Below are 8,397 nucleotides of genomic sequence, written 5' to 3'. Positions count from 1 at the left end.
GGAAGCTAAAAGAAAAGAACCTTCTCGCTATGAAGTTTGACTTTATTCTTTGACATAAAAGTATTGGGTTTTGATATATTTTCGATATCCTTCGGCCTCTTGTTAAATGTACAAAATTAAAATCTGAATAGTTTCGATTTCTGGGTTACAACTCCTGTCCATTGGCATATCATACAATTTAATTAAGGTCAAAGTAGTTCTCAACTTGACCACGGCAGAGCAGTGACATATTATCTTAGTCCTTATTTAATAAGGACAATATGATTTATTTACATGTATAGCAGATTTACCGAAGCCAAAGCATTTGCCGAGCTATATCTTATAAAATGTTTATCTATCCATTGATCATGCTACTAAATATTTTTTTTTTTATGTAAGTACTAACATTTCTTTCCAGTGGAAACAAAAGAGAAGTATGTAAATAATCATTAATCAACTTTTCTCTCTCTCTCTCTCTCTCTCTCTCTCTCTCTCTCTCTCTATATATATATATATATGTATATATATATATATATATATATATTAATTCATTTCAAACCGGTTGATTGAAGTGTTATATGTATAGATTTAGCGTGAGATACTTGAGAACATTGATTATAAATTGAAATGCTCTTTTGAGGTCATTATTGACTATCAACGTACATGTTTTGATATTGTGTAGATTTTGCTAAATCACATTATTTCAAGCAAATTTTATTTGTCTTACAGTGCTGAAATTACTATAACGATAATTTTATCTCAGTTTAAGCTCGTTGGGTTTAGATTTAACTAATTCCTCATAAGATAGAAGGTTTTGTTTACCTATGGTGAACCTCTATTTCGGGCTGCCCTATTACAAGAGCCCGTGTCTTGCGATAGGCAAGGCATTCTTAAACGAACGAACGAACGAACCTAGGATGAAAAAATTAAAGGGGAATTCACCTAGAGTAAAATAGAGGGTGCTTCCACTTAGTGTAGAAAAGGATGCTTTTAACTTTGGGTGAAAAAAAGTTCTTTGACCTATGGTATAAAAAGAGGGTGTTTATCACTGAAGGGTAAACATGAGGTTTTTCGCCTAGGCTAAAAACTTTTGCATGAATTTTTAAATCCGATACTGACTTTATGTGAATGCAGCAATTAATTTTGTAAAAAAACGATAGATGTAAAAAATAACGTACTACTGTAAATACTATACAGAAGATACGAACTAGTGGGTGAGTTCGAAGCTGGGCTTAACAATCAGCCTTTTATATATATATATATATATATATATATATAATATATATATATAATATATATATATATAATATATATATATACATATATATATATATATATATATATTCATTCTCTTGGTAGCATTTAAATTCAGGTTGAAATTAGCGCAATAGACCCACCACATTCTTCGCTCGCCTGATGAATCCTGAATGAACGTACAGTGCAAGAAAAACTTACACGCACGCACACACACACATACATATATATATATATATATATATTTATATATATATAAATAAATGTGTGTATGTATGTATGAATATAAAATGTCAAAAGGAATTAAATCAGGATTTCCCCAATACCGAACCAAAATATCTTGTTTACCCCGAACAGAAACTCCCCAATTAACTGTCATATGGAAAGAGAGGGCAGACATTCACTCTAAACAATCCTCTCATCAAGTTGTGAAGTATTATAGGGGTTAGAAGAGAAAGGAAGTAGAAAAACAGAAAGGTACTGAATGGCTGAGCAATCCAGGTGGGACACTCGAAGGGGCCTTGTTCCACCCGGCACTCGGAATCAAACCGTATTATACAAGATTTAGACGAAAACAGATGAAGGAGAATTTTTCTAACTCCAGACGACTGATGTTGATTGGTCAATTTCGGCCATCTCTTCCGTTTTCCACCAATCACTGGGCGGCTTGGCCTAGGAAACGTTCGCCAGTTGGGGAGTTCTTTTTGTTGGGATGAAATGGTGAGTGACCGGTGTCCGAGGGGCTTTTGTCTCAAAAGCTGGACCGGTCTTTAGTCGTTTTGTTCAGGTTTAATTGGTCTTTGATGGCGATTCCAGTGACACACTGGAAAAATCTTGTTCATTATATAGGTAGAGGAGCATTATGGCCATTACTGAAGAGGGCTGTAGGAGAAGGGTGGGTGGATGAGGATGGACAGAGCAGAGAGAGGATAGGTTACTAAGAATAGAGAACAGCGGATCGAAATTGATAAGGGGATAAGTTGAAGGGGGTTGAAAGGAAAGGAAGTATGCGTCTTTAGTGTGAATATTTTGAATTTGGATATTAGCGTGAGACTTTTTTTTCCTCGTCCTTAAATGCCAAGAGTAAACCATGTAAATTTGCAGAACGGAAAAGGGAGCTGTTAAAGAAATTGAAAGTTTGCTGTTCAGTGTTCAGCTGGGCTCCACAAAGGACTAGAAGAGTTGGAAGACCCAGGCCTTCATGGCTGAGAACTACGAAGCGCGAAGTAGATGATGGTGAATGGAGAAGTATTGAATAAAAAGCTTAAGATAGAGACGACTGGCGGAATCTAACTGAGGCCCTTTGCGTCAATAGGCGTAGGAGGAGATGATGATGGTGTATAGATATAATTGGTGTCAGTTCTTTATATAGCTTCTATAGATCAAGTGCTCAGGAAAGCGAGCCAGAATCTGTAATAAATGGTAAACAATAAGTAATGATTAATACTGTATAATTAAGTGGAACCGTATGTTTAATTTTTAGTTTATATAATTAACTCTGAAGGTTTTGAATTCACATGATTAACTTGGGTAGCTAAATTTTCAGGAACAATTGAGCTTAATTCGATTAATATTCATAACTAGGTGATTTATTAAACCCGTGGTGATGAGAGTTTCCTTAATTTGAGCACTGTGATTATGATAATTTTCCAACTTAAAATTGCTTGATCCGGGGTTGAGCTTCATTAAGACTTAATTCAGATGATCTTTTAAATCTCGTCTATTTCAAGACGACAGGAAAAAAAAAGTTTATGATGAGACTTGCATATGTATTCGGTACCAACTTTTCATTCTTGAATTACCTGCTGATTTGACTGCGTAATGATCCTCACCGAGGGGGAAAAAGGGAAAGCGGCTGATTTGCTTGAATTCCGGCAATAATATTGTTAATGAAAATTGCTTTAATTTTTCTTCTTTCGCATGGCGCAAATATTCTGACGAACTTTTGAATGCTTGAATGGAAAGCATTCTTTATGATTAGCTCAGTGTTGAATAGACAAACAGATTGGTGGCGAAGTGAAGGGTTATCTATTTTCTGTTTTTGTCGCTTTTTTTATATACTGGAGATAAAGTAGGTTATTTCAGATCCCATATACTGGAGATAAAGTAGGTTATTTCAGATCCTCCAATCAATATATTGCTGTTTTACCTTCTCAAATTATTCCATTATTAAAATAACTTTATTTAGGATGGAAATGAGTCGTGGTATGACAATGAAACAATATCCAACAGATTTTGTAGATTTGAGAGCAAAGCCCTAACAAGAATATTGGAAGTTAAATAGCAGGACTGGATTCGAAATGAATCTATGATAGATTACTGGATTGCTAATTGTTGATATGGTGAGGGGTAGATGGAGATGGTTTGGGCATGCTCTTCACACTCCCCAAGAGAGATTAGTTCATCAGACTTTGAAGTGGACTCCACAAAGCACTAGAAGAGTTGGAAGACCCAGTCCTACATGCCTGAGGACTATGAAGCGTTAAGTAGATGATGAATGAAGAAGTAATGAATTAGCTCAAGATAGAGACGACTGGGGAAATCTAACAGGGTCCATTTGGGTCAATAGGCGTAGGAGATGATGATGAGGATGGAAATATTCAGTGACGCGGATTTCATAATGAATCTTCCACTATTCTAAAGCATGTTGATGTACTTTGAAAATAGTTATTCTTTGTAATTATGAACAAAAACTTTGTTTTACATTTCTCTGTATCCAACCGATAATGTGTAGATTTAGGTCGACAAGAAGTCTGTCCACTATATGTAAACACGATGTACTGTCACAATGGTAATGTGGTGTGTGTGTAAACACTTGGGATGAATGTAATCGAAGTCTCTCTCTCTCTCTCTCTCTCTCTCTCTCTCTCTCTCTCTCTGATACTAATAATATTTTGTTACCAAATAGATTTTCTTACATAAGTGACATAAACTAAATTTTAGAATATATTTGCAGAGAGAGAGAGAGAGAGAGAGAGAGAGAGAGAGAGAGAGCTGTCATTTCATTGCATTGTTGAATACCGATGAATACTGCAATAAGGGTTGTAACCTCTACCGATTGCAATCTCTCCCAGGAGACCGAAATCACGGTTGGGGATTATTGCTCTAACTACCGGAAGTGTAGATATTTTACCATGGAAGGGAAAGGACCCCTGCCGGAACTGTACCAGGGAAATACTGCGATACCCTTCATTAGATACCAATTACCCCCCCTTCCATGAAGGTAGCACCACGGGAAAGTCGACCTTAGCGTGTAGATCCTTTGGGGTGTCTTTGCCTTGCTACGTCTCAAATCGGATCTGCATAGGATGTGCAATACGGGGCAAAGGTTTACTTGTCAGTAATTGAATGCCCTCTTATCGTTTTCTTAGGTCGAAGAAAACTGGTTCACTTTGACCGTTACAATAGAAAGCATAAATAGCATGATCGGACAAAGGAGATGATTAAGGATTTTTTTTTGAATATATATGCGTGTATATATATATATATATATATATACATATATATATATATATATATATATACATATATACATATATATATATGTATGAATTTTTTTCGAATATATGTGTATATATATACTGTATATATATACATATATATATATATATATATACTGTATATATATATACAGTATATATATATATATATATATATATAATATATATATATATATATATATATATTCTATACACTGGATACTATATACATAAATATATACTATATATCTATACTATATATATATTATATATATATTTATATATAATTTATAGATATATATATATATATATATATATTGTATATTTATTATTGATAGCATACAAAAACAAAAGTTTTTTTTTCAGTTATTCCATTCAGATTGTTGTTTTCCCGTATCTTCTTGCTATCTTATTATACGTCGACTTCATCAATAGCTAAAAAACCTTCGATGAAATTTTTTTTTTTAACATAAAAGGAATTGCAGTTATTTTATAAATTTAAAATTCTAGAAAATAGACCACCATATCTTTGAAATTTTTTACCCTTTGCGTCAATAGGCTTAGGAGGATCGGATGATGATGTCTTTGAAATTAAACATAAGTAAAAGTAAAATTAAAGCGAGAAGAGTTTACTTGATTCGTAAAGTTCTCCTGAAATACCCGAATTTGCTTCATATTTGTTTTCTTTTATAATTTCGACTGTAACATACAAAATGTTAGGAAAACGGGTAAGCAGCAAGCCCTCCAATGAAGTCTTTAGGAAGATGAATTTTACCACTTCAGATCACAGGCATCAAAACAGTAATCAGTACTGGAACGTGTGAAGAAACTTTGGAAGGATCAAAACGAGAGAAACTATGCTGTTGAAGAGGATCAAGGAAAAAAAGTAAACAAGATCAAGTGAGCGAACGTTCTTTGATAGGGGGTACTGATGAGAGGGGTGATTATGAAGGGCGGGGGTGAGGGCGTGTGGGCGCCTAAAAGGAGGGAGGCGGGCTGGAGGGGCTGGGGTGGGGGAATTAGGGAATTGTTTGGCATAGGAGTGTGTCTCGGTAGGAGGAAGGGAAGGGTTAACGGGTGGGTGTGGAGTCTTTCTCTCTCTCTCTCTCTCTCTCTCTCTCTCTCTCTCTCTCTCTCTCTCCAAATGACAGGAAGTAATCATCATGTAAGTATTGTACATAGACACAATCCCTGATTAGGGTGCCCCCAGTAATGGAAGGATTGTCTGATTGAGTCAACATTTTCAGCCGTTGTTATGATTGAGCGTTTTATTTATTTTTCTTTTCTCTGTCATTTTTATAAACATACTGCAGACTGTTCTGATAAAAAAGCGAATGCAATTTACGATGTTTCAGTTATGTGTTTGTTTTTATTTTTTCTTTTAACACGAAAATTTTGCAGTCTCAAATTTTCGACATTTTTTAGAATTTTACCGTCTCAAATTTTCGACATTTTATTTTTAATCTTTTAATTTTTTTAAAGTCTATTCGGCCAAATGTAATTCTGAATGAGAAACAATGGAACAATATCATTCTTGGAGGTAATAGTAATCTTTGTATTTAAACTATTAGTAGTGCTTTTGATGCATAGATAATTTACTGGTACTTTCTCCAATATTGCTTGAATAAAAAATCACTATTTCCCAGTGTTGTCCAGAATTAAACATCATGATTTTCATGTTAACTACTATCATCATTTATGCTGTTTCTCCAAATATCCAATACTACTATCATCAGCCATGTACAGTAGTTTCTCTAGATATCCACTACTACTATCACCATTCATGCAGTTTGCTAAATATCCGAGCAACATTAAGAATTCTCCCATTGATAAAAAAGTAAAAATGTCTGTGAATAACCTCCAGGACTGCCACTTCGAGACGAATCGGTTGATTTGGCGGCCCTCTTAACAGTTCTCCGATTTATTAGCCGTTTCCTGCCAGCGAGACAAGTAAACTGTGTGTCGCCGGGATGGCTGTGGGATGACGGGCTTGTGAGGGATTTATAAGTTAGGGCTATTTTTAATCATTAGAAATTTTCTATCAATGAACCAAATCTTGAATGTTTTGCAAAATTTAAGAATTGATTTGGATATACGATTTGTTATTGCCAAACGACACTATAATTTCTAAATATCAAGTTCATTTCATGTAGGATTTGCATTGCAAAATCGTGTATGAATCATCAGGTATATTTTGAGGCTTTGTACCAGAAAATCATAAAGCTTTTAGAATAGGATTTTTAATTGTCCAACTACAAACGAATTTCCAAAAATAGAATTCTTTCTAAGTAGGATTTGCATTGCAAATAGTGTACTGAATCATCAGGTGGTATATTTTGAGGCTTTGGACCAGAGAAAATCCTAAAGCATTTAAGAATATTTTGAAGGACACTTATCGGAACAAGGAAAAGAACAACCCCGTTTTAGATCTCGTCTTTCATCCATTAAGCGATTAACATCATTGTGGGTCCGTGCGGTATCTGTGATCATGTTCGATCTTCCAGAATGGCATTGTTCAGCAGTTGACCCTGTGGTTGATGTAGCTGTAATTGCCAGGCTAAACTTCCCAGCAATTACATCCCAAACAGAATCGCAAACCCAATTTTTGAGTTCAGCCCGGGAAAGTGGTGTTGACCCTTCTGTGGAACTTGATTACCCACCATCCGTTTCACCCAATTTCAGATAATGTCACCCATTATAGTGACGACTTTTCGGAACCCTATTTATTCCCGTGCATGGGACAGAGACGACAGGCACTTTAGGATTTGAACCGGAAGTCGAATTTGAAGTGTGGACTTTGACTTCGCCATTGTCGACGTCCTTCCAGCGACTTCGTATTCTTTTTCTCGTTGGTTCATTCTGCTTGTCATCAGCTCAGTCCAGTCGTTGAGGGAGGGCAATCTTGCTCTGCATATTCGCTAGCGTTGAGGTTATTATTGATGGGGTTATGTCAGCCGGACCGACGTGGATTCCGAAAGCAATTTTCGAGGAGATTGAGTTAAGGGAATGGCGCGTTGGATGGACCCTCATCGGGAGAGACAGTGTGTGGCCACTTTCTCGCCCGACTGTAATCCTCGTGGATCGTTAATCTGACTTGATTTTGATTAAATTTTTAATTTTACATGATTTTGCTCTCCACACATTTGAAACTCAATCGATGCGGTTGGTAGTTAATTTGTTTGTGTGCCTGGATAAGTATATGTTTGACGTCCAGAAACACTCGTTTTTTATAGAGTATATATATATATATATATATATATATATGTATGTATGTATGTATATATATATATATGTATGTATATATATATATATATATATATATATGTTTGTATACAGGTATATATATGTCTATATAGACTATGTTTGTATATATAAGAAGGCTATATATATATATATATATATATATATGTGTGTGTGTGTGTGTGTGTGTGTGTGGATGCATACAGGTATATATATAGCTGTATGTATGTATATATATGTAAATGTATACATACACACATACATACACCGTATGTATAATATGTTGGCTATATATCGAAATTCTTATGATTCTGGTGTAGTTTCAAAATATTCCATTTCAGAGGTTATCGTTATCATGGGGTTAATATGAATTATCTGGTGTTTGATTTCCTCTTTTTCTTCTACCTAACCTGTAATCTCCGTCATTTATGCTGTTTACTTTAAA

The sequence above is a fragment of the Palaemon carinicauda genome, chromosome 8 (assembly GCF_036898095.1).
Source record: "Palaemon carinicauda isolate YSFRI2023 chromosome 8, ASM3689809v2, whole genome shotgun sequence".
In the NCBI taxonomy this organism is placed as follows: Eukaryota; Metazoa; Arthropoda; class Malacostraca; order Decapoda; family Palaemonidae; genus Palaemon; species Palaemon carinicauda.
The sequence above is the reverse complement of the archived record's forward strand: the minus strand, read 5'-3'. Positions refer to the sequence as shown.